General features: G+C 41.5%; 1 protein-coding gene across 2 annotated transcripts in view; it reads right to left on the reverse strand.

Moving 5' to 3' along the window:
• Nucleotides 1–25311, reverse strand: part of comtd1 (catechol-O-methyltransferase domain containing 1) — a 49081-nt gene that overhangs the window by 13726 nt on the left and 10044 nt on the right. Inside the window, exon 1 of one of the 2 annotated variants that reach the window (XM_080482287.1) lies at nucleotides 19303–19731. The exons of the other annotated variant lie outside the window; for it this stretch is intronic. The gene's annotated coding sequence lies outside the window, so the exon portion shown is untranslated. Of the gene's footprint in view, nucleotides 1–19302; nucleotides 19732–25311 lie in introns of those variants that run through there. 2 annotated transcript variants of the gene reach the window in all.

The raw sequence follows: 25311 nt of genomic DNA on the forward strand, positions 1-25311 counted from the left end.
TTGCACAAAGACTCTATCTTTGCTTACATAAATCCCACCTCAGGGTTATTATGAATCTGATTTATTTGCTCCGCTTATGTTTATTATTGTGTTTTATGGTTTATATTCTGTGTTAAACGCCATCAATAGGACTGCAGAGCATGTGCGTCTCATCCTGCGAGGGATGAAAATGGTTTATGGAGCAGTGAGTGCCAATAAACAGGCAGCCACAGCCTTTTGGATGTACATCTTTAATGTTTTATGCATGATGAATTCAATAGTTTAGCACAGGTTCAAGGCCAAATGGTAATCGCTGACAGGACTTCCTGAAAGCAGCTGCTCACTAGACGAACAAGAGATTGAGCTATGTGCTTGAGCAGGGACCCCATCGCATTTTTTTCATTGTTGTGACTGCCAAAAAGGCCGAGTGACGCAACCCAGTAAGCCAAACAGAATAGACACGTTTGGCAGGAGAACCACCCAACCTTGTCTTCTGCTTTCCGTGTCCATTTGTGGTCTGGTCTTCTGGACACAGTCATCCCGAGGCTGTCTTGGGCCAATAAAGAGGTGTGGTGTGGGAACTGGAGACTGTCTACGCGATCTGTCTCGGGGCAAAATGAGAAGCAGACGGCTCACCAAGGACAGCAGAGCAGATTGATGTTATCGCCAAGGCAGCGTGCAGTGACACACTGTCTTCAAAATGTTCTCTAGCAGCCAATAATAAGACAATAAAGGCCACCAGTGTGGGACTTTCTTTTAATAGATCACTGCCTAATCGATCATAATATCGACTATTGGAAATATATGACCGCGCTGCTTCCTGCTGAAACATTTGCCCTGCTGAAGTGCTTTGGTCGCATGACTAGCCAGTCAAACATCGACTGCACACGACTTGCCTGTGGAAATGTTCATGTAAAACAAACACTGCATAGTGCATGGAAACCGGGCCTGACAATGGAACCTTTGTCAATGTATCACTTTCAAATGAAATGAGAATATGCCAAGTACCAAGAAAAGTAGAATTTATTAATGATTTATAAAGTTGTGATCGGACTTTGGTGAGTTTATGTGACTTCAGATTTGAATAGTTTTGCGGTTTTTCTTTTATAGCCGGGGGGTGCCTACCTCTTTGTAGAATTCAATGAATGTTACTTTGACCATGTTTTACCATTATTCCTTTTGTGATTAAATCTATTTTTACGCTTAAGTTAGAATGGAGTGCCTCCAAATGCCTCCAAAAACCCTGAACTCAACCTACCTGAATATGAATATGTAGATTACGTCATATATCTCTGTTATTTCTTACCAAACAGACGTCCTATAAAGGAGAGATTAATAATGGAGCGTTTCAAACTGGTCTACAAGAAAGCTATCTATTTGTTGCAGTAGGGTTCATTAACGCTGCCTCCCACATGTTAGTAGATCAGACACGGGTCCATGGTTTGCTGTGGTTTTCTTTATGGAAGTGAAGTGAACATTGCAACGATGTGACTGCTTTTCCAGCGGTCACATGACCAATCGTCCCCAACGAGCTTCATCCAATTCCTGATTGGAAAAAAAGAGCATATTAACAAAAAAACTGAACACTAGAGTGAAGTAATTTGTTAATAGTATTTGGTAGTTCCTATCATGCAGACATTTGTTCCGGTGTGTTTATTTACGGGATCTATTGGGCCCGGTGAAGCAGTCAGTTGTGACTGGGCCGAGCAGATGTGTGAGATCTCGATACAAAGGTTTCACAACCTTACCAGTACGGCACAGATTTTGCAAATTAAATCACCAAAGCACGATGACACAGCTCGAATCATTCTTCTACAGTTATAGTCAGTGAGGCCATAATTGTTTACTTTTGCTATGGCATGAAATAAAGTTCATTCTAAAATACTTTTTGAAGCGCCTTAGATATTCGCAAAGAGGAAATGAACTCCAAAGAGAGTTTGCAACCTGACAACATAAATGTTCTTTTATCGTGAAGAGTCTGTATTACCCAATGATGAAGTCCCTTAATTCAGAGTGACATTGTACTTCGCCAGATACTGAGACCATGTAATCCAAACCATTAAATAAAAATTCTAATCCAACCTGAATTCTTACTCAGTTTGCATACATTTACTAAATAAGCATATGCATTAGCACCTGCACATGTTTACCAGCTCCAACACCAGGTGAGAATGATCAACTCCATCACATTTCACAAAGTTTATATGCCAGGTGTAAATGAGAGAATGTGTGGTTTTACCCCGTGTTTCCACCCCAGCGCCTGTCTCTGCTGTGAGTGAGTCTTTGATAGCTGTTGCACTGTGAGACAGACAGGCCTGTGCCAAGACGATGGCATCAAAAAGCAGACGATTGACAGCGACTGACAACCATCTTCCTCCTAAACACACTTCAGGTCCCATGCGCCCCCCTCCCTCCCTCCCCCCACCATCTCTATCTGTCTTTCTTCCCCCCCTCTCTGTCGGGGGAAATTGAAGAGACTCAGAGATAAAGAGAGGGATGTCGTAAACTGGCACCTGTCATCGTGTTTTGTTTTGGTCAGGGCACAGAGAACATTCGTAAAGTTTTAAAAGACATTTTGAAAGATTTAGTACTTTCACAGACACAATTTAAATCTCCAGGTGATCTGCATAGTCCCTCAAACGGGTTTATATAATTTATTTGCACGGGCTTAAGAATAAATTAAGGTAAAACAAAGAAATACTGTATATAGGCTTCTGTGTGAGAGGATTCAATTCGAAGCTTAACAAATGTTTTTAAGCAAAAAAAAAGAAAGGCTCACTAAAGTAAATTTTTGACATTAATTTGTTTGAATATGTTAAAAGTATTTACCGGAGATACTTAGCCATCTTACTTTTGTTTTCCAAGTCGTGCCACATCAATGAGAAACGCTGTCACCGCGACCGAGATGCCTGACACGACACACATACGTAGATCTCTGTCAGAGCTGCTGTACGTTCATGCACACACATTCGCGCACTCGCACACACCGAAACCAAATGCATCCGTGGAAAGACACAGATAAACACACACACACACACACACACACACACACACACGCTCCGGGATTTCTCAGCTTTGTTGCTGCATTTCGTCAGCCTCAGTTTTTTAGCCACTGTTCCTTCGCCATGTTCAACCTGTGGAGCCATTATCTCCTGACACACTTATCCTCCTCTAAATGATTTCCCTTCATCTTCTCCAAGTCACCTAATCAAAACTGAAAGAAAAGAGTCTAATGCCATTCAGAGATCCCACTGCTTTCAACTGCATTCACTGTCATTATGAAAATGAACGGTGGCAGCTGGGAAGTCAGATGTTCTTTCACATTGTGACGGAGTGCTTCTTAATGTGTCTTGTGATCTTTGCCGTCGTTGCCTTCCACTGAAGGGCCCCTGGTTGGGGACTTGACAAAATCCCATCATAAGCATTGCATCGACTCCCGTATCAACTCCCCACCTCCTTTTTTCCTCACCCGGCTGTCTGGTGTCGGTGCCGCATGTACTGCTCATCGAGATCATTAGCGCGTGATGAAAAGAGCACAGGCGGAGAGGAAGTATAAAGTTTCGGCCAACTTCAAGCTGGTGGTCTTTTAATGCAGTGACAGAACATTCGCTTCGAGGAGTCTAATAAGACATAGATTGTCAAATCTCTCGTTGGACCGAGCGGGAGGGGGGGGGGGGGGGGGGGGGGGGGGGGGGGGAGTGGAGAGCTGACGTAGACGTTCACAGATGTCAGCGTGTGTTCCATGCGGTGGTAAAGTGAAAACAACTCATGTAGATTAGGTAAGAGAAGGCAAAGTGACTGATTTGTTTCAAGCGTTCATAGGGATCATCTTCAACCTTTTCTTTTCTGGCGTGTTGAATAAATCCAGTGATACACTGACACAAGTAAAATAATTTCAACATAATCTCGGTGTGACAGATAATTAGCTTTTGACGTTGTCGTGTTTTTGTTGAGTAGAAGTGTTGATGCTCCTCAAGCACAACGTGTCAGGCTTGTCACCGCTGTGCTAACTCTTGCACAGTGAAAAAAATGTATTTTGGAGACTTTTTTTTTTTTACATTGAAAGAACCTATCACCATCTGTATTTTTCAGTTATCTTCCAGATGTGCCATTGTGAGGATGGGATGACGTCTCCATCTCACCTCTAATCCATAGCCGTCTGCTGGCTCTGTTTGCTCAGGTTTTATATGTGTTTACAGAGAATGTAATTACCTCTTTTGGACATGCAGCTGTTGGGGAGGGAAAAAAAAAAAGAAGATTTTTATGCATCATGGCCACTGCCCAAAAAAAAAAAAAAAAAAAAAGTAAGCTCCCTGGGCTTAATTTGTCATTTATTACATTTTCTTTAAAGCCATTATTTACAGGGGCTTAACAATCATTTTGTGTGACATCAATAACTTTTACAGTTTCAAAAAAAAAATTTAAAAAATCATTTAAATCTCACTGATGTGTCTGAATTCCTTCCTCTAATTTAGCTAAACGAGTACAAAGATGACTCATGGCAGATGAGAGCAAGATTTATAATTAGATTATACTTGGAGTAGAATTTATTCACATTGAAGAGACACACACACACACACACACACACACACACACACACACACACACACACACACACACACACACACAGCTCTTTGAAGCCTCCACACTTTCTCCAATCCCTCTGACTTCTTTGGCACATTGCTCACTCATCTGTAGTCAGCTGCTTGGTCGAGTTACCAAGTTGCGGCAACACATTCTTACAAGGAATTATGCGCGAGCACGGACAGGCCAGCCTTTAAGTGATGGCCACAATATGCATTTGCCTTTAAAACTTAAAGGGGGAGTTTAATTTATTGAGGGTGTCACATGGCAAGAATGAGTAATTGTCCCCAACACCCCTGTGGACCTCAGTGGTTAATGTATTCCAGGGCCCTAGGGGGAGCTGTCAGCGGGAGGACACCCTCTCAGCTGCTCTGCTCACTGACCATGCTGGATGGTTTGGGATTCAAGATTCTAAGTATACGACCACAAATCATTCTCCGAGGGTATGCATTGTGCTTTCTCTCTCTCTCTCTCTCTCTCTCTCTCTCTCTCCTGAACCTCTTTCATCATGTTTTCAGATGTGTTGCATTTAAACTTCCTTAAGAAGCAGAGCAGTCACCAGCTTGTTTTACACCCCAAGTGTTACAGGATGAACCAAAGAGGTTTGCTGCAGGTCTTTATTTTAGTTTCAAGGCACACTTTGTCACCAAAGGAAGTTAAAATAGATTTGCTGTTGGTTTTGAAGTCTGAGCCATCAAACATTTGTGTTTATCACTTGAGAAGACCATTGTTTTGTTGACTTCCTGTCTGGTGTTCAGTTTAAAGTTCTGTCACCCGGTCATTTCTCGTCTGAGCAGCTGCCGACAATAAGTTATCAAGAAGGAGAATACAAGCTCTGCCTTTGATCTCAGTATTGTGTTGGGAGTTGGTCAGTAACTGGGTCAAACTGGATTTACAAATATTCTTTTCTTTTCTGAAAAGAGTGCGGTCTGAGATTCACTTCACTTGCTGTTTTTAGTTGCATTTTTTTGGACGGGGCCACAGATACGAAAGGTGATGGAGCTAAAAACTGCAGTTTTGAGACTTTCCCTGGTTCCCAGTTTGAATATTCCCACCATGCGTGCCTGGGTTTTCCTCCTACAGTGAAAAAAAAACTTGTGTTTGAGGTTCACAGGTGACTCTAAATTGCCGTTAGATGTGTCTACGTCTATCAGTCCATTTTTGTAAATACAGCTTTACTGTGCAAAAACAAACCAAGCACTTCATCACAATCTAGTTTACAGTTTCTAGAAGTATTTTGTTCTTCAAACAATACAACAGTGTTTTATGGTGAACTCAGTAGCAGCTATGCATGCTCTGTGTATTGCAAGAAAATATTCATCTGTGACCATTTCCAGAATATGTCTACAGATTCCTTCAACAGCCTCCTTTATCTCAAACACTGGCGATCTGAACGTTCATTACAACAGAAATAATATCTACTCTACCATCTGTTAGGGACTCCATTGTCTATACCTCAGATTGGAGAAAACACGACTAGCAGTAAGTTGCAAAAGTAATAAATCAGCTTTCGAAACCTTTTTTCATTCATAAACCTAATATTTCACAGTGATGCGTAGAGGTTTTCCTTGACTTTAATGCTGAGGATCACTTATGTGAATCTAAAACCAATACTTTAACCAAAAACATTCTAAACAAATTGGCTTATTTCATTGAACAGTTGATGTTTTCTGAATTTATTTGCTCACAGATTCCAAACAATAATAAAACACTTCTGAAATATTCTCTCAATACCCTTTTGGGTCTCAGAATGTGTTTTTCTCTAATTTGCCCATTTTTTCCCCCCGGAATTTCATGAACTTAGAAATCCTGTAGAATAATCACAGTATTAACAGCATTCCACTAGACTATTTGAATTTAAAAAATCGCCTTCATAACTCACATTATCTAACGATATCTTTTTTTTAAATTTACTATTGTTTTCACTGTATTCATTGTGCAGAAATCTCAAAGCCATCATACACGACCCATAACCTTGTGAACATAATATTTATGTATAGAGTTCGGTTTTTTAGCTTTTTAGTTTTATTTATTTATTTATTTATTTTAAACAGCCTAGAGAATAATGAACATTAAGCTAGTTTCCCAATTTAATGTTGCCTGATACGTGGGAACTGTTTTCCTTTTCAACCTAAATGGCAGTCTTGTTGCTATGTGGACAACTTGAGCTCCTCTGCCTCAGCAATGAAGATTTAAACTAATACTCAGAAATCACTAAAATGGACAAAGAAATCAAAAATTGTTTGGATTTAACTAAAATAGCTTTAACTCTCCATCTGGACAAAGTTTGCTGATGTATATGAAATATATATATTTTTCTAATTGGGAAAACACATTTTTAAAGACTTCGGCACTCAAATTTCACTGAAATCGCTTCATGAAGTAGTTTAGTTGAATAAAACTTGAGTTTCAGGAAATTTATCTACACACACTATGAAAATGGTCTCACAGGGTTCAAGCAGAGTGTAACTTTTATTTCTAGCCTCCGCTGCACATGAGTGTAGCTGGAAGCAAAATAAGAGGCCTTGGTCTTTTAAACAGCCATGAGAATAACCGTGCCTTTTGCATCCATAAGAAATCTCCCATTATCTATTGATTCAGTCTCACCCTGTGTCTCGGTGACTTACGCCTCCTTCTAATTCCCATTACGGGGAACACTGTACCCTTATCAAGGGAAACAATAAGCCACTTGTCAGTGATATAAGAAAATATGAGGAAGCATCTGCCCGGACCAGGGGAACTCATGACTCTGTGGTGAAAATACGCTCCACGTCCCCCCTTCTGTGTGCCCTCTCGTGCTCCAGCCCTCCCCTTCTGTCAGTCCTCCCTGTGACCTCTGGGTAGGCGTGGTGGCAGCGGTGGACTGAACAGCGGAGCAAATCCGATCATCAATGGGTCGGCCAGAGGACTGAATTCTGCTCCCTCCACAGGGGGCAGTGTTTTCCTGTGCTGCAGCCTCGGACACACAGGTGGGTGTGAAGGAAGTGGGACACCCAGCACGTTTTCTGTCTTCCACCCCCAAATAGAAGCCCCTACTCCCGAGCCGTAAACCTGTCACAGAGATATGTCTCTCTCGATGATGGCATCCGACTTTTTTTTTTTTTTCCCCACTCCAGCTGCCCCTGTGCAGAGCTGTTATCTCCCTCTTCCCTGCTATGTCTCCCTGCTCTTTAAGACAAAGGGTAATAAAGCTATAAATTGTGTGGTCTGTAGAAGGTATGGACATTCTGTCGGGGAGACGCTGTAAGAACTGCCATAAAGCACCCTCAAAGTCATAGCCAAAGATTTACAGTTATTTAACATCCTCCTCTTCCCCTAAATCACAGTGATAAGAGAATTAAGTGATGGCTATAGGTTCTTTGTCCTTAGTCTATTGATTTTCTTCGCCCCTCAGAAGGATCCTGAACATTATAATTATTGAGTCCTGCAGTTTAATGCAGGTTTACAGAGTAGGGAAGGCGCCCTCAGTTCGATCCTAACACAGTTAAAACAAAAGGCACCCGTTTTTCAATTTTGTAATGGGCTTCCAATTATGCTTCATTTACCTTGTTTGGCCAGAAAATGGTTTATTCGAGGTCCCTGTGCTATAAACAGCTTTTTTGTGCAGTGACAAAACCTCAGTAACAGCTCTATTTATCTTGAATCCTGGGCCTGCTTCTTCAGCAATTATTCAGCCATTGAATGATTTTTTTTTTTTTTTTTTTTAGCCAAAGTGTGTTTTCATTGAGAACATGGCCTTATTGTTAGTCACTCACTTGATGGCTACAGCGATCATAAAAGCATCTCTGTTTGATTAAAAAAAAATCAAGCTCAACAGATGTGTGTCTCTGTTTATGTCCCACATTACGAAAGTTTCCTCCACATTATAAACTGAAAATAGTTTGCCCCCATTTGACAGAGTATACTTTTTAGTTGTTCGATCAGTACTTTTGCATGCTTATCATTTTTGTTAACTTTTATTGCGACTCCATGATTCCTTTAACATTTGCTACATTTTGTCAAATGTAATAAAGCATCAAACCTGGAATTTCCAGCTGCGCAGAGTAGCTCCCCGATTAAAAAGTCATGTGATCTTTGACTCAGTAAGAAAACAAACCCGAGAATTTTATTCATTTTTTAATTTGAGCCTTGATGTGATGGACTATGTAGTCTGAGCCATTTTTTTTTTTTCAGGAGGAATGAAAGGCAACAAATGACTCTTTCCAAAGGTAAGAAAGTGTCACGTTTGCTGAGTGTGTGCAAGCACCGCTAAAAATACAACCCGCGTTTTAAAAATAGTACGACAAAGTATGAAGGGTCAGAAAAAAAAATTAAGGTTTCGATAAAACTTCATCACAATGACTCATTTGCAAATAAGTGGCTCGGGTTATTTCTCCAGTCATGACAAACGGAAGAAATGCTTTGTAAAACTTAAAATTGAATCAGTTAAGATAAAGTAGAATTCTCAAAAGATCATTTTACAAACACGATGTCTTTGGTTAATCACTGTTGATATTAACTTTGAACAAATCAAATGAGAAACATTAACAGTGGATGAAATGACAAGATTGACATGACCCGTGTGTCTCGTGTAATACTAAATCCCGCAGTGTATTCTATCTAATTTTAATTTCTATTTGCTCTTACATTTCACCTCAGAGTTATATTCTTTGCTTTCCCTATTAGCATCCAACTTAACCAGACAGTCAATGAAAAGCAACTATATAATATGCAGGAGTTGTTAGAGATCCAAAATTAGTTCCAAGAGACGTAAACATGATCATTAACATGAAAAGTAACTTAATTTGTTTCCATTTACTGTATTTACTGATGTTGTTTGACTGGTCATGTGACTTATACTAAGAAGCAACTTATATTATGGAAATCTACTAGAATTTGCCATCTGAGACCATGAGAGGGAACTGTACGATAGAATAATGCAGTACTACCAAAAAAACCCCAAAAAACAACAGAATTTAAACTGAAAATTGTAAAAAAAACTAATGTATGTAGAAAATCAGATAAAGTGTTTTTACAATGAAGAAAACAAACAAAGTTAATTGTGGGCTAAAAGCACAATGGCCAATGCATCTTTAACAAACTTTTCTTTGACAGATGTGACTTACAGTCAGTACTTATGGTGAGTAAATGCTTATTTCCATGTGGTGACTCTGAAGCAAATAACCAAAGACGCTGCTGGAAGGCTAATGAGGCAGGTGTCAAACTACGGCTAATTTCATTGCCCTCATTGATTCTGGTTTTAGGTTTGTTTTGTAAAAAAACAAAAAGAGGAATAAACGTCACCATGGTGGAGTAAACTGACAAAAAAATGACTTTTAACATTCTGAATAATGAAAAGCTACCTCTACTTAAACTTCAGAACGTATTTAAGATAATGAATGTATCATAATTTGATGTCAGTGCGACTCGTGAAGGTTGTGATTAAAAGAAAACCATCACTGACTGTAAAACCCGGAGCCTCTTGTGTAACCGGGCCCTTTGTACACTTGAGAGGTTTCGTCTGATAACAACAACATGCTACTTGTTCCTTTTCATGCACACGGCTACAAGACCTCACTTGTCAGGGAAAACACACACTTCTGAAGGAGCGATTCGTTCTTTTCATCAGGATAGTCTCACAAGTGCATCTTTAAATGCAAACTGATACACCTATCTCTTGTTTTCCATTGTGGTTTTTATGTAAAAATACAGACGCACGCACACACACACACACACACACACATACACACAAACACACACACACACACACACACACACAAACAGTCCCAGTCATCCACCCACACGCACCCCCTCAGGCGCCACAGAGGGCCACAGCCCCACTTACCACCGCCTGACAGTTGGCTTCTTAACAAAGACGCAGGGAATATAATTAAATCATTTACCTTTGATACCCGGCCAGCTTTGTAATTAATTAATTCACCCAGGGTGTGCAGGAATTACATTCACCAAGAGACAGAGAGATGAGGACAAAAAGTCGTTCTGGATACTTTGGGGACAAAACCCCGACATGGTGCCTTGCCTCCTTCTCTCTCTCTCTCTCTCTCTCTCTCTCTCTCTCTCTCTCTCTCTCTCTCTCTCTCTCTCTCTCTCTCTCTCTCTCTCTCTCACATCCACCTGACTCCAGCAGTGTGTTCTCAGCAGAGCAGAGACGGGGACTAAAGAAGTTAAGTGCCCCTCTAGTTGAAATAATGACCCTGTGCTGATGTTTAGGCCTCATCAGCCAGAGTGCCTGCAGCCAGATCAGGCAGTGGCAGGAGGACAAGCCCTGCTCACACACGTCGCTCTCATTTGGTCTGACCTTTTGCCGTAGCTGCAATGTGGGAAGGTGATGGCTGTCAACATCATGACTGTCACCAGAAATAACCTCTGTGGAGATCAAGTACCTTTCAGACGAGCATGAGGTGTAATTGTTACAGAAATGCAGATTATGGCGCAAAATCAAACTACAGATTCAAGTCAGTTATCTGCTCTTGTGGTGAAAATTGCCCAAGGACATGTTGGCAGGATGGACAAGAGGCACTGGGGATTTGAAGCTTCATTCCACCGTACAGCTTAGGAAAACATTTAATTGGTTCTGTATTCATACAAAAATGTAAGGTAATCAATCTTGATCTAATTTATGAGGTGCTGCAATCAATGAAACACGTCATTATTATTAAATGATCATGATTCTGTTGTTGTGTTGCCTGCTGATTCTCAATGTCTTGTTTTCCCTTGGATGATGGAAATACTCTTCTGGAGTTTATTTTTGTACTTTAAGCTGTCTGTTAGCATTTTGCCTTGGGTGTATTTTTTTTTATTTTTTTTTGCTGAAATGATTATCACATTTTTACATTGGATCTGAGTCAGACCTCTGAAAGACTGCAAGTTGCTCAGAAGGCAGCCCCAAGCAAATTCTTCAGTGTCATCCTTTTGCCTTTCCAAGAACATCAAGCATTTGAATCAATGAGCTTTCATCAGCTATCTAATTTTTTACCCCTCCATATCACTTAGCGACTGCACTGCCAGTCAAGCAGAAGAAATACAGCAGTGTTGTTTCCATCCCCCCCCCCACCCCTCCTCGATTTGTAAATTACTGCCACAGCAAAGTTAAAAGCATCTGAAAACCACTTCGGTAAATTATTGTCAATAAATTGCAATGAATCATATAGATCTGCAAGAAGCTTGATTTATAATTTGAGGCTGACGGTGTGTGGATTTATTACCCCGAGAGCTGCTGGGAGAATTCGGTGGGCTCAATGGGCACATTCATCATTCTATACCGAAGCCATTTTTTAATGTGTATCACGATTAGGGCTTGTAGTGTTCGCCTTATAACAGGACCATATACTGGTTTCTGAGTGTCAGCCTTTTTTGTCAGCTCTAGCTCAATAAGCATGCTTTCTTTTTAAATCTGCCATAAAAGCCTCTTACAGATTTGAAGTGTTCAGCTTTCTTTCTTTTTGTTTTTTTTTGGATGGATCGCTCATGTCTGTTTAAACTGTATGTTCATGTTTTGTTTTTTTTCCCTTTATGTTATAGTTCTATCCCAACTATATTAATGAGGACTTCTTGTCATATATCATTAATTATATAACAAACAAATTATATTTTCAGCATTTATATTTTATATTCTATACTCTAATGACTAATAAAATTATTGAATTGCAGGCTATAGAATTAGCACACAGACATTATTACTTTGGCAAATCAGATTGAATAAGTGAATAGGAGTTGAAGGTACTCGTGGAGATTTTAAAAGTTGTCCGCAGTTGTCAAGCTCATTTATTTGCGTATGATTTTTCATTTGTAGCGCATCATGAGGATGCAATGGGAGTGTCTGCATAACAGGATACTTTTGATCCAAGGACATTCATCTTTAGCGCCAAGATCTTGTTTCTGATGCATTTATGCCCATTTTGGGTGCTTCTGGTCGGGGGGAGGGCTTAGCAAGGGCAAATGCTGTTTAATTGTGTGTTGATACTCCGTCTTCCTATGGAGTCATATTTTTCTACAAGTCGTGCCACAGTAGCCTTCCTGACGGTCTGAAGCACATAGTGACAAATGATGAGCTTCGGGTGCTCAACATTGTCAATGGTTTGTTTCTACTCATAATCCTCCGTGACTGACCCGGTTTGGGCTTATTATCAGGTGACTATTCAACAATGTTTTGTATTGTAATGATGTGATTCTTTAAAACTGACGCCAAGGTACTGTATATGTGCCGTAAGATTTATTCTTCCAAATTCCAGCATTTTTTCCTCTTTCACTCAAATAATTTCTTTATTTTTTCACAATTATTCATTTGGAGAATTAGTGGGATTGATCACAGTTTTCTCAGAAATGTTTAAATCAGTTTGTTTATATTTGTAGATCATGAATGCATAGTGCATGGGAATAAATAATAAATACATTTGTGATTTATTGTGCAGCCTTACAACATCGGTTGTATTTTCTAACTTATTTGGCATATTTTTACCACGACTTAGTGTCCTTTATGTGAAGTGGTCATATTCACTTATATTGACTCTTTCACTAACAGACTAACATTAATAGTCGCTTTCAACCCTCCATTCCCAATGAGATAGATCAGTGGTTCACATTTGGTTATCAAACTGTGCATTTTCTTCAGCTTTTTTCATCCATTCATTTCATACATACAGTTCAATAGTATGCTAAAAACAATTGTACAACTTAACAAGAGTATCAATTTTAACCGTATTTAGATACAATATATTTCCATTACAAATGTACAGACCCTTTGAGCCTTCAGGTAAAGATACTGCAGATAGTGAAGAACGAGGGCTTCCATGTCTTGGGGCCACGGACAGACCAAGGGTAGTCATGTGGTGACAGTATTCACATCCCTCTGAGATCTAAAGAGCATTTACCCAAACCATATGCTGCTTTTATAATGGTTAGTGATATTTGTACAAACGCACCCAACAATTAACGACGGAGAAACGAGGCTGACGTTAACCTCTGGGTATTCCTCGGATGTTAACACCCCTCTCCCTGAACCTCGGCTCTCCCGCCGCCCGCCCCTCGTCCGCGCTCCCTCCATCAAACTCCCTGCATCCTTATCCTCCCCCACCTCCATCGCTCTCCTTCTCTGGGCTTGGGGTCCAGTGGAAGTGATTTATCTTAGCGTGAAAAGACTTGTGATGACGCCGAGACAGGAGGCCCCAGGCCCTTGGCATTGAATGCTTGGATGGCGTTTGCATGAAGTTCACGGCCCCCGAGCCACGATAAATGTCAAGTGCAACAAACGTCCTGTAAATAAGACAGAGCACTGCCAAAGCTCGGCTCTGCTCATTGGCTGCCCAAGCAGAAGGTGATGCTGTGTGTGTGTGTGTGTGTGTGTGTGTGTGTGTGTGTGTGTGTGTGTGTGTGTGTGTGTGTGTGTGTGTGTGTGTGTGTGTGTGTGTGTGTGTGTGTGTCTGTGTAAACTCAACTTCATCCTCGCTCAGAATAAAAAACAACAAATCTTAAATTTCATAGACACGGGCTACACTCTAAGCAGTTATGAGCTTTTCTCTGCAGGGGTTTTATTTGACAGCTATGTAAAAATGAGAAAATGTTGAAGGTGAAGACCATTATAAATGTGTCATTAAAAGATGTGTTCAACACAAAATCTGCTTCGCCTCGATGTACATCCGCAGGGTGGCATTTTAAATTGTATCACGTCTGACAGACAACTGCTGCTTTCCCCTCGTCTGTTCTGGGGCCTGGCTCATGGCTACTTAAAATCTTCTTTTCCTTACTATCACACTTGATTTGTGAAAACAATACATTTGTTTTTTCCATGATTTATTTTTTATTTTTTTTTGTATTTTTATTTTTATTGAAACACTCATAAATTTAGGTCATTCTCAGTGCTGCCACCTAATGGATTCAAATGGGATCAGCTGCATCTCAATAGATTTTAGGAGACACAAAACCTTCACACACACACACACACACACACACACACACACACACACACACACACACACACACACACACACACACACACACACACACACACACACACACACACACACACACACACACACACACACACACACATATATAAATGAAATGGTATGTTGTATATGACCTAAAAATGACTGCATTTCAGAACAGAGTGTACATACAGTAGGAACTACATCTGCTTCTGTGCAGCCGAGGACACACATAGTTCTGCCATGTGCTCATCCTTTCTCCATAAACAGTTGTGGCCTGAGGCCAGCAGCCACATGTTAGCTTTGAATATAACACACACTGTGGCTCTGCTTTTATTACACAGGACTCTACGATAAGTCCAGTCCATTATACTCTGCGTGCCTGGTTGGTACGCCAGAATTGATGAAGCTACCGCTTAGAAAACCCCTTGGGAAGAAAAATTGAGATGTTCCCATAATAATAGAGGCTTCGCCCCAAATCCCCTTGTTTTTCACTGAAATGAGAAGGTGCCTTAATTCAATAAAGGAATGTCGTATGAGGACTTCTTGGTGTCGTAGGATTTAGCCCCACATTTCAAAGGATCATTTCATTTGATCAGCCTCGCCGACTTGAGGAATTTCCCCGTTGGTAGAAAACGAGGTGCAGAGCAGGAACAGGGCTTCACGTTATTAGAGTTATCTGGGGAAGTACAGTCCTGCATATATCACCTCCGCTGGTGTCATCCCCTGTTGATAAACTGCATTTCCTGTCAGCGGAGGACGCTGAAGGTTACAGCCCAGATTAAAAGGAACAAAACAACCCCCCCCCCCCCCCCCTCGGCTAGAGCGGCGACACATTCTGCCTGCTTGAGGGCTCCAAATAATTTTGATCATTCAGAACAGTGGGAATCTGTAAAAGAAAGATGAATACTAAATAGTAATCCATTATTATCCACTTCTCATTCAACTTTTTTTCCGGGAGTGAGAGCATCCAGACATGGTGACGTACTCGCATACTCACGTTTGACTTGAAACATGCAGCAATATGCAAACATTTGCCTACATGCACTCAGCTGATTAAATAAACACATAAATTATAGGTCCTTGTCAATTTCTTTATATATAAAGGCACTCGGTTGTTCCTTCCTCTATTGAATTGACTCACAAACATTACCAGCAGCACTCAAGAGGTGGTTCTGCCCACGGAGCGTGGCCTGCTGTATATCCAGCGCTCAGCGGTGACCATAAGCTGCGTTTGTTCACCAGCTCCAGACACACTGAGGCAATTTATGAGCCTCTGGCTGCAGGCTGATTAGAGCAGCGCTTGTAAAATGTATTTTGGCATGTATGCAGGGTTTTACTGGAGCTCCCCCTGTCACACATTACCCATACATCAGCAGACAGACAGAGAGAGAGAGAGAGAGAGAGAGAGAGAGAGAGAGAGAGAGAGAGAGAGAGAGAGAGAGGTGAGACAAGAACAGCAGAGGGAGGGCGACGGTGTCGGTGTGGAGAGAGGGCATTGTTTAATCCTCCGGAGCTGCCGTTTTTGAAATGGTTTCCATCAAATTGTCAACACCTCATATTTTTCATGGCCAAACACGGGCAGGCGTTTGATACCTATCTCTTACCTTTGCAGTTCACCTTGTGTACTTTCACATATTGTAAAATGTATTATTATCATTATTACACGGAAGGTGTATAAATGAGAAGATTCTTCAATTTAAGTTTAAATTTGAATATCAATATAAAGTATTCTGATAACTTTTGTAGTAGGAAAATGTTTTCTACTGTGCTTAGTTAATAGAATTAGTAGAGTACTTAACGTTTAAATTAAACATGCCAGAATTCACATTGATATATATTTGAGGCAAAGCTTGGGGGGGGGGGGGGGGGGTCTTTTTAAGGCTGTTCTTCTGGACCAATTGTTTGTTTACTTTAGTTTTTTTGCCCTCCAGGAGGAGTTGGAATGTAGAAACTCACCTGCATGCAAGCTCCACCCTGACATCTCACTGACACTACACTCCTCCGCTTAATGTTTTTTTTTCTTTTTCGACAATTCTTTGCTTCAGCATCAGTTGGGACTATGGTGGCGTCTGTCATGGGGCCGGTGTGACGGATAACAGCTCAGCTTACTCATCTCAGATTTGTTGCTCTTTGATACTCGCGTTGCTCTTTGTCTGTGTATACAGTATTTGTCGTAGCCAACACGTATGGAAGTTACTGCACAATCAGACCCACATCGTAGCAACCAAGAAGAAGCGAGTTGAATATTTAAAGTGATCCTCGATGGTAAAATGTTTTCCTCATTTATGAAATAAACCTGTGTTGGGGTCAGCGTGTGATCAGAATATGCAAATTACCCTAGTGGTAGGCTACCGGAAGGTTCTACCCTGTCAGAGGTAATTTACATATAAACGAATCGCCAAACAGAAGTAAATTGTTATTTACGGGTTGACAATTACTGATCACTAGCGGTAGGCCACCAAAGTAATGGATTACTGGAGTAATAGATTACTAAGGTAATGTACCAAGTGTAAGTTATGCAAAGCTATAAAGGTTGATTGGAGTAAATAGTCAGTTATCGGCCAACAGCTTTGAGCTAAAAAGGGTCGCCTGACGGGAGGAACCTCCACGGGGTCCAATCGCGAAGGCGGTCCACCAGTGGCACGACCGGTCAACAGGCGTGACGGGTCACTCCTTTGTTGACAACCGCGGGTCAGTGGCGTGACCTACCGAAGCGCCTGTGGACCCACAGGAGGCGACTCGCTGGAGTAACCGGGGAAAAGCTCAAGCTGCGAAGGCGTCACAAATGGCTATTGACCTATCAATGAACAACGGTACTTGATTACGAGTGATGATTAAATTACGGAGAGCAACCTATGATTCAAGTTATCAATGAAACAAACCTGCGATTTGTAAGTCAATAACTGAGGGGAGGCTGAATTACTTCGGTGGAGTGGACCACCGAAGGTGATCTGCAAGTAATTTAGAATGGATTGTTAATCAAACAAGTTTGGTTATTTATCTAATAACAATCGGGAGTAATCAAGGAGGAGTTGGAATTAATTAAGTAAAGTCGGGGTTTACTAATTAAATACAATGAGTTATTTGAATGAGCTAAACCATTGAAATTGAATTAAATGCAGTTAGGATTATTAATTGGATAAACTTGCGCTTTATGAATTAATAATACTGGATAATTGGATGCTGAGATGCACGAAAACCACTTAAAAATGATTAAAAGCACTCTTGAGTATTAATTGAATAAATTGACTAATTTATTAATTAATAAAGCATACAAATTATCTATCTGCAACAAAAATAAATGAACAATAGCTTAGAGACAATTCAAGTTGTGATTAGGTTAACTGGGTAACAGATCAATCAATAATAGTGCGGGTAATTAACCACAGAAAATGCGATGAAACACTTAAAATTATTTAAAAGCAATGCGGGTTATTCCCGTGGAAAACCTGCATTCATTCGCCAACGCCTCCTAGGTGTGTTAAATTACCCAAAGCGTTAAAATCATTGAAATTGATTTAAACCATTCAAACTATTAATCAATTGAATATTACCGTTACTTAATCAAAGTCGGGGCACCAGCTGAAGTTAGGGTCTTAAACGAAACATCAGTCTTAAAAAAGAAAGTTCAATTAAAATGTTTAAATTATTATTTCTGATTGAAATGATAATCGCAATTTAACTGAAGCAGGAAAGGAAGGCTGTAAATCCGAGCACTGACTGTTACAACCAGCAGTTGTCGCTGAAAAGCACACAAAAACCACCAAGAATCGTTCAATTCAACTATTAAGTGTTTATTAACAAACGTCTATTCCTAAATCATCAATCTATGAATCACATCTAATCAATAAACATCAAGCAAGATCTCATAAAACAACACAATACAAAACAAAGCCAGCTAATAAAGTGTGTGTGTGTGTGTGTGAGTGTGTGTGTGTGTGTGTGTGTGTGTTCGAGTGTGGGGGAGCGATGTGTGTGAGTGGGTGTGTGTGTGTTCGAGTGTGGGGAGCGATGTGTGTGTGTGTGTGTGCGGGTTTGTGGAGCGAAAGGGGCGTGACTTGGTGAGAGGGTAAGGACCACGAACGTCCACCAGAGGGAGGTAGACGTCGGCGGTCCGGTGTAATCACCCGATCTGGCCACTAGGTGCGCGTCGGCGCGCGGGGCAGTTGTGATGACTTAATGCAACCACCAGATGGCGGTACGAGCGGTTGCAATTACCCACGCGACTACCAGAGGGCGCCAAACGGCTCGGCGACCCGGCGAGGAAATCGATGTGATTACCCACCCGGTCACCAGAGGCGCTCGGCGTGCTCTGCCTGGGATAGCGTGACGTCACTGAGCTCCGCACGGGCCGTAGCCGTCGGGAGCGCGCCGGATTCCTTGTGGCCGAGAAATCCGAGCCGCAGTGAACTACACACGGTCCCAGGGACGCACTGAAAGGAGGCGCTTGGAGGCAGCGGCGGCCGTACCGGGCGCTGGTTAGTGAACAGGGAAACAGAGGAGAAGAGGAGAGAGAGAGAGGAGAGAGGAGGGGGTGTCTGACTGTGTACCCTGACGCGACCGCCTCAGCTTACACGTACAGAGTCCAAAAACGGCTGTTCAGGCAGATATGGACTCTGGGAGCAGAAGCGTGAGCTGAGGATGAGGAGGCTCGCGCGTGCGTGCGATGATTCGCGTGGATGGCCGTCCACGCGTAGACACAAAAGTACTCAGAAACAGGGATCGGCGTCCCAAAGTTACAAGTACCAACAATAAACACACAGCAATAATAATATCACGTTATTCTAATTCCTGCCCAGACTCTAAGCCTTACTTGGTTGGACGAGGGGGAAACGTGCTTCCGTGGCCAGGTGAAATCCGTCGATTTGTGGCCGCGGGCGGTTCTCTGGCGTCCCAGAAAATAGAGACCTGACGTGGACTACGGAGGGGAAACCCGTAGTGTGATCCGAGGGGCGATCGGCAGCTTCTTGCGATGAGGGGGGGAGTGAAGAAGCGATGCTCAGGTCGGTCTGCAGACGAGCGTGCGGTTGCAGCGCGCGCTCGGGGTCCGGATGATGCAAACAAAAAAAAAAAAGGGAAGAAAAAAGAAGGGGAAACCAAAAATAAAGGGAATTCCCGCTTTTCTTGAGCTCGTCCAGCGAGGTGAAGAAAATTCAGGCCCGGTCCAGGTGCGTTAACACGAGGCGCTTTGTCTCCTTACGAAAAGGTGCGTCTGGGTTGACGCGATTTCGTTTTGGAAGAGGCTGGATCTCTTCCCGGGCCTGAATTTATACCGTTATGATGTCTTCCGGGCTCCCCGCGGCGTTGGCCGTGGTTCAGCCAATCCACGCGGGGTTGGCTTGCGCGTCACCGGGCCGGTGACCCGGTGATGACGGGATTTTGGGTCCCCCTGCCGTCGAGCCGCAGTGCCGCAGCTAGAGGAGGGGGGACCCGGGGGGCCCCCCAGGGGGGGGTCATGTGATCAATGGCGAATTTTCCAGGGTTGAGCACATGGTTTCTTTGTTCTCAAAGAAACGTGGCTCACCCCCCTCCTCGCCCCCCCCCCCTTCCTCATGAGGGTGAGTGAACAAAGGATTTTGGCTCCAACACCTGCATGCTCTCATTCATGCTCTCAAACTAGACAAAAAGACATTATAATGATAAGAAATGTACATTCCTCGAGATAGTAACTTTAGGATGGTCAAACATTAGGTGTGTTATTTTGACTCGGCACGTACGAGTGACTTTCCAAATTGTTGGTTTCAAATCTTTTGTTGAAATCAACTGACTCATGTGCAGCCATTCCCTGGCTTGAATCCAAGAGTTGTCCGAGCTCCTCAGGAAGTATCCACGAGCTCTGCTACCTGTCACCCGACTTTCAGTATGATTTGTGACAGCAGCATCTGACCAGAACAATCGCGTTAACAAGCGCCGGAAGGCCGAGCCTGTTGGGCTTCGGCAATACCATGTGAGATCTTTATTAAATTACAATTATGAGACGACAAATCCTCTCATTGTTTCAGCTTATGGAGTGAGCTTGGACACGTGCCACTGTCACATGAGTGCGGGGTGAACCATTTCTCTAGAATGGGGTCTTATTTTTTATTTTTTTTCTCGTACCCGGCGTCCCATAAGAACAAGGAAATATAGATTATCAGTGATAAATTCCCTCCCTCAGACACAAGCAGTGAGTGATTTCGAAGTGAAAACTATAATTTGTGCAGTCCTCATTAGTGTGATTAATGTGGTTAACAAGTTAAGAGCAGACCTTTTCTTCACTGTGAACGTTTGGACTTGTTACAGCATGAAAAAAAAAGGTGTAATGAAAGCATTACTGATAGCTGCGTTCCATTTAGGTGGAGTAATTTTCTGTTGTGATTATTGTACACGCTGGCGCTCTCGCATGGCTTCTTGATGGAACAGAGCCATCATCAGGGCTATTAGTACCACCTGTGCTTTTCTCCAGGTGACACGTCAAAACGTCTGGTGTGAAATAAATCTACGCCAAATTACCCCACGATAAATTAGTGGAAAATGAATGGGAATCACACCGCCTGCAGCGGTGAAGTGGTTCGCACTCTTATCTCCCGCTAAGACTTGGGTTTGAATCCTCTTCTTGTGAACATTTTCTCCACATGTTGTGGATTGGTGGAATCTAAATTTAGTGAGTTTTATCAGTGAGGTGGGACAGTTGGACCGTTCTGTGTGAAGTTTGCATCAGTGAGTTCCATCCTGCTTGAGGCTAACTGGTGACTCTAAATTGCCTTTAGGTGAGTGTGTGACTGTGTTTGCTGGATAAAGCTATTGGAGATGGATGGATAAATGAATGGAAAATCTATGTTAGTTTTCTATGTGTTGTTAAAAGGTAGGTAATGTGTTTTATTTATGTTTTTTTTTTTTTTAGGTATTTAACACAATTATGGTTCAGATTCTAATGTATTCATTCTACTGTACTTTAGTTTTCAAATGGCTATTGTTATAAAAATTAACGAGTTTGCCATTTTACTTTCAAATACATGCATTCAATATTGCATACATTTTTCTCCCCAAAGTATATCAGCAAATACAAACAAGACACGCAAACACTTGTCTTGTATGTATGAATCTCCCTGTGGTATTAATAAAGTATTTCTATTCTATTCTATCTTTCGGTAGCTAGTGAGAAGACGATACTGATGCTGCTGCTCTTCCATGTGGACACGGCCTTGGGTGGGTCAGTCCAGTTCCTCTTCTACAGCCATGAGTGACTCAAATCAGGTAAATCCCTTGATTCAGCACACTTCCGCACCCAGGCACAAATATTCTAAATGCCAACTTTCGTAGAATCATGTTATTCAATTCCTAAAGCTACAAACTTTACCTGCATTGCTCCGGTGTAAGAGTTGGACCCATTTAGAGTTGAATTAATGGATGGAGTCATCCCATTTGATGACAATTTAGGGTCACCAATAAATCAGGCATGCTTGTTATTTTTTTTTCAAAACCCGAGCACCAAGAGAAAACTCATGCCTGACCCCATGACCTTCTCACAATGGAGGGATGTCAGGATTATTTACTCTTTTTCCACAAACACTCTATTAAAGCTTGCTAGCATAAGTGGTCTATTTCCAACATACTAATATTGAATGAATTTTAATAAGAACACAAGTCCACACACGCAAAGGTTCATTTGAAGCAGAAATAATTGGAGTGAGGTAAAACTGCATACAACTATGAAAGACACAAAATAGAACTTTTGACACTTCTCAAGATCACTCCGATTCCAGGCTAAACGTCAGGAGTGTTCATTAGCATTATTGTCAAGCAAGTGCACTTGGAAGCAAATAAACAATTACTCTGACCAAACTGCCTTGGTGCATTAGCGTTATTTATGATCCTCGTGTAAATATAAATTGAGGTGAATAGGAAATGAAGCCGTCTCTGGGGTGTCATTCAAGTCTCACTGGCAAGCAATAATTCTAAGCTGCAAAAAAAACAATGCAGTCTGCATATGATAATGTTTCCGGTGGATAAAATATGCCTGGTACTTGGCATGTGTGTGGGCTGAGGCAATCACATATGCAGAGGAACAGCAAGTGCTCCGGAAGGATCAATAAAGCGCATAGGATTTACAATTTATAATGCTGTCCTGTCGATCAATTAGAAGCTGACGGTTTGAGGCACTCAAAGATGCCAATGGGTATTATAACTAAATCAGAGGTTCGATGGAATTACTGCACGACTGAAGACAAACTACGGCATGTCACTCTGACAGTCACTGTCACACCTTTTTCAGAGGCCTGGAAAGGAAGGGGAATACAAGCTGAATATGATCCAGTAGTCTTTTAACTCCATGAGTCTAAACGCAGGTTTCATCCTTTTAAAGCTGAAAAACTCCAATTAGTTCCCTTTAAACATCAAACCTGCATTTGCACGAGCATAAGATGCTTTGTAGATTTTTAGACTTCCCAATCATGCCTTCAGATATCTCGGAGAGGATCAGAATGAGATGGTGAGGAAGAAAAACCGCCTCTCCTGTGACTTCTCAGGGGGAATGGAGTCATTTAGTAGATTCCTCTCCGTGTGCCTATCATTCAAGCAGAGCTGCTTTCACCACACAGCTGATAATCATACATATTCTATGCGCCGGAGTGCCATAAATCTCTGTCCCTGTTTCATGCCACCGTCATTCATCAATCACGCAGAGAGCAGGATGAAACACTGCCTGCTCGGAAATATATCATATTAGTACCTGGGATGTTTACCAAGATAATGTGAGACAACAGCAGAGGGTGAAATATAGCACCACTGCATTGCTTAAATTAAAACCACTCCTCCTCCCCTTCAGACCACCCTCTGCTGTGGGTGTCTGCCTTTTATATCTGCAAGTAGTCCGGGAGTCTGTGCCCAAGCGTCTTTACCCTTCTCTCACCTTGAAACGTAACTTACTTCTGAGAGGACGTGTGATTAATAACTCTTAGCAAAACATGTGAGGCATAAAGTGAGACTACTGTGTCAACATAGGTGCCCATGTATTATATTATGGATGAAATATAACACTCAGAACAACTGTATGCACCTTGAATTTAGAATATCTGTTAATGTAGATCAGTGTAGAGCTGTGTCATTTTGGTGCTCTATGCTGGAGGGCTGCTCCAGACTACAGTGTCTGCAATAGTCCCAACCTGGACCAGATTTAAATTCAGCCCCACACAGCCAGTGCTGATCAAAGTTATACATCACTAAATGGCTAAGAGAGTCAATCCGCAGACATCCCAACTCAATATCTCGGCACCAAATTTGCAATTAGTCATCAAAGTTTGAAAAGGCCTTTCATACTGTACATCTATATTTCACCCTTTTTTCCTTCTTTCCATATTCTATAGTTCGATATTGCTCCTCTCATATTGATTTTTGGCAGGAGTGCAAGAGCAGGACCGGACTGGAATGTGACGTCTTTGAGTGAGCGATCAAAGTCACAACCTTTGTCGTCCAAATGAATATGATCAGTTGATGAAGTGGCTCTGATGGAGTCGCCACGGGCAAAATGTCAGCTATGATGTCTCGGGATGAATACTGCCCTGAATTTGGAAACGTTTCACATATCTAAGTTTGATGTTTTATATAGTCTGGAGTATCTTCTGTAAAAATAGTTTGATTAGAAGAGAAAAGAAAAAAGAAAAAATTGAAAGTGCATATGAGCTTGTGCTATTTGGAGATCCAGTTGTATATTCGCAATAGACTGGTCATTTTCTCTTTTTGCTGTTTGTGATGTTGCTAGACTGAGCCAGACAAGAGTACCCACACAAAAGACACAGTAAACCCAAGCATTTTTAAACTGAAACATGTCATGTTGTGACAAGACCACATTTCACTTCCCTGTTTTAACATTACATTGTATGAGGCAGTGACAGGCGAGAAGTCAGAAGCACAAAAGAACCAAAATCCTGGAAAAGTGACAAAGAAAACATAAAAGTCAACATATTTCACCTCGGCATGGGGTGTTGTTGAGTTTACAGGGTGATGAGCTCAAGATCATCGATGATCTTGATAAGGCCAAGATCTCCCCACTCATCCCTACCGTTCATAAATGTCACCTCTCATAGTGGCTCTGCCCTTGTATGTTCGAAAAATTTGAGGCTCATTTACTGAATGCACACAAACGTTATGCCTTTATGATGGTTGTTCACTTTCTGAGTTGCTTCTTGTGCTTACGTGTTTAGTGAGATTGAAGTATTGACTGAAAACCGTTACAGATATGTTTTGTCCAATGTCAACTGGTGCATTGTGTTTCATTGAATTGATGAAAACACTTGAAAGAAATAAGTGATATCGATTTGATGATGGATAGAGGTAAACATTTTTATTTATTACATATCTCTTGAGGGCTTTGTGAAGTTAGATTCGATGAGTTTTATCATATTTATGCCACTTTTTCATTAAGAATTTTATTTGTTGCAAATCTATCTCATAATCTAATATTTATAATATGTTCTGCAGTTAGGGACCTCAGGGTAAACCTTATAAATGTCTTTCCTTCACTCAGTGTTTCATAGATGTAGAGGTATTCAGAGAACTTGAGTTGCTGTGCAAGCATATAGTTTTGACATAAACCTGGTAATGAGGAAGTGAAATATGAAAATAGTTCTGAAAACAATGAAAGAGCTGATAAAAGGGTTCAGTCACTGCTTACTTTCTTACCTGAGCAATACCTGGGCAATGTAATAATACCTTGTTTGTTATCAGTGGCAGAAAAAGTATTATACAGCAAAGTAAAAATCCTCCTTCACTAACAAAAGGCATTGCTTAATTAATGACCAATATTTTACTTTTGCTTCATTTGACTTATACGATATATTGTATG

The sequence above is a fragment of the Lipophrys pholis genome (assembly GCF_963383615.2).
Source record: "Lipophrys pholis genome assembly, chromosome: 15".
Classification (NCBI taxonomy): Eukaryota; Metazoa; Chordata; class Actinopteri; order Blenniiformes; family Blenniidae; genus Lipophrys; species Lipophrys pholis.